Source organism: Mus caroli, unplaced genomic scaffold (assembly GCF_978045245.1).
Source record: "Mus caroli unplaced genomic scaffold, Mus_caroli_1 scaffold_5, whole genome shotgun sequence".
Lineage (NCBI taxonomy): Eukaryota > Metazoa > Chordata > Mammalia > Rodentia > Muridae > Mus > Mus caroli.
Window position 1 is genome coordinate 13,965,993 of NW_028227260.1, and position 2,519 is coordinate 13,968,511.

General features: G+C 45.5%; 1 pseudogene; it reads right to left on the reverse strand.

Annotated features, from left to right (window-relative positions):
• Positions 1-798: 798 nt before the first annotated feature.
• LOC110286906 (fructose-bisphosphate aldolase A pseudogene) lies at positions 799-2,044 on the reverse strand (annotated as a pseudogene).
• Positions 2,045-2,519: the final 475 nt, after the last annotated feature.

Here is a 2,519-nt window from a genome sequence, read left to right on the forward strand (position 1 = left end):
AATGAATTCTTGTTTTATCTCATTCTTGTCATTCCATGATCATGACTTTTTATTGGCTTTCAGATGAAGAAAATAAAATGAGCCAAAATCAGACTGTTGATCTTCATTTTATTTTTCAACAATTGCTTTAATTCACTACTCCAGAAACAAGTACTGACAAATATGACTATATGACTGATAACCCGAGTCTTTCATCTTGTTTTTAATTTCCTTGACTTGTCTTTATGAATCCTTACTTCAGATGTGAATCTCCTTTTCTAGGAGACTGTCATTTATGCTGGGATAAACAGAAGGATAGTACGGTTTCACTCTTAATAGGCAATGACAGACTCTTCTACAGCATTTTAGCAAGTAGGAGAATAAGGGCAAGTAGATAAATGGTTTAAGGTGAAAATGATGGCATAAGTATTATTGAAACAAATTCAGTTGAAACAAATTCTTGTTTTATTTTATTATTTTGTATTTTTGAGATTATAGTATAATCACAATGCTCCCTTACCCGTTCTCCCTTCAAATCTTTCCATAAGCCCCTGTTTGCTTCCTTTCAAATTTATAGACTTTATTTTCATTAATTGTTGTTTACACAATTGTGTACATTCACAAACATTTCTTTTTTCCCCTTAAATAGTTGTTTACTGGCAGTGGGCTGGAAGGGATGGCAGATTTAGCCTTCACAGACAACACTGCACACATGAGGGCAACAAGAGTGATGGAAAAGAGCCTGAAGGCCACTCTTCAATAGCAAGTGTGTAGGCAGGAGCCTGGAGTGTTGATGCAGCAGCCTTAACTTAGCTTTGGTTAGTAGGCATGGATAGAGATAAAGAGAGATTCACTGGCTGTGGCTCCAGACTGGCCACTTGGGGTATACTTTCCTTGGCAAGCAAGACTGTTGGCCAGGGCTCTCTTGATGTACTCCTCCTGGGCTGCCTTCAGGCTCTCCTCCTTCCCACCCCAGGCCTTTAGAGCAGAGGCCTGCAAGGCTCAGCCATAGGAGAAAGTCCTATGACTTCAGCAGGGGACACTTGTTGATAGAGTTGAGGTTGATGGATGCCTCTTCCTCACTCTGCCCTCCAGACAGGAAAGTGACCGCAGGGATAGCAGGGAGCACTGTGTGACAAAGTGATGTGACTGTTGCCATGTCAATCTCCTCATTGGAAAATTTCTGGGTGCAAGTATGACCAGGGGTGACCATGTTGGGCTTCAACAATGTGCCTTCCAGGTAGACATGGTGGTCACTCAGCGCCTTGTAGACAGCTGCCAGTACCTTCTCAGTTACATACTGGCAACACTTCAAGTCATGGTCCCCATCAGGGAGAATTTCAGGCTCTACAATGGGTACAATGCCATGCTGCTGGCAGATTCTGGCATAATGGGCCAGAACATTGGCATTTTCCATGATGGCAAGGGCTGAGAGAGTATGTTTCCAATCTCTAGCACACAGCACCACTTGGCAAAGTCAGCTCCATCCTTCTTATACTGGGCACAGCGTTCAGACAGCCCATCCAGCCCTTGGGTAGTAGTCTCACCATTGGTTCCTGTCAGGGGCACCACACCCTTATCTACCTTAATGCCCATAACACCACCCTTGGACTTGATAACTTGGGAGAAAGGACGTCCATCATCTGCCTTCCCATACAGTGTCTCATAGAAGAGGATCACACCCCCAATGCAGGAATTCACACAGTCAGCAGCAGTCAGCAGCAACTGGTGGTAGAATCACCTGTTCTCCTTGATGTTCTCTGTGCCAATGGACTGCAGACACTTGCCAATACTTCCAGTGGACTCATCTGCAGCCAGGATGCCCTTGCCCGGATCCACAATTCGGTGAGCGATGTCAGACAGCCCCTTCTGCTCCGGGGTCAGTTCTGGGTATGGGTAGAGCATAGTTCCGGTGGTAGTACTTTCTTTTCCTAACAGTCTGTTGCTGGGTGTTCTCCAGCCCAGAATGGGGTTGCTCATTGGCAACTGGGGGAAAGGAAAAAGCCAGAGCCAGGGACAGGCGGGTCATGTTGAAGCTGGATACATCTTGCCTGTGCATTGCCATGGGTCACCTTGCCTGGCACTGGACAGGGTGGGTCTGATGGGTATGCCAGTGGTTAGGCGAAAGGACTAAGGAGCGAACACGGCTAGGGTCACCAGAACCTTGTTCTGTGAGAACACAGCCTATTCAGCGGGGATGGAGGTGGGGGCCAATGGACTGCAGACGTTTACCAATGCTTCCAGTGGACTCATCTGCAGCCAGGATGCCCTTGCCCGGAGCTACAATTCAGGGGCATATTAGAGATACCTAGTACTTTCTGGTTTCATTTCCATCTGGAAACAAATAATAAGATGCATGGCTGCAAGGAGAGTTGGGAAGCCTAGAAATCACAGCAAAGAGTAGACAGAGAACAACTTTAGATTAGTAAAAGAAACAATTCTTATAAACATTGGGTACTAGGCAGTGTGTGGAAGTAGAAAAATCTCCCTGGTTGGGTTTTTTAGTTAAAATAAAATGAAAGAAAGAAAGAGAGAGAGAG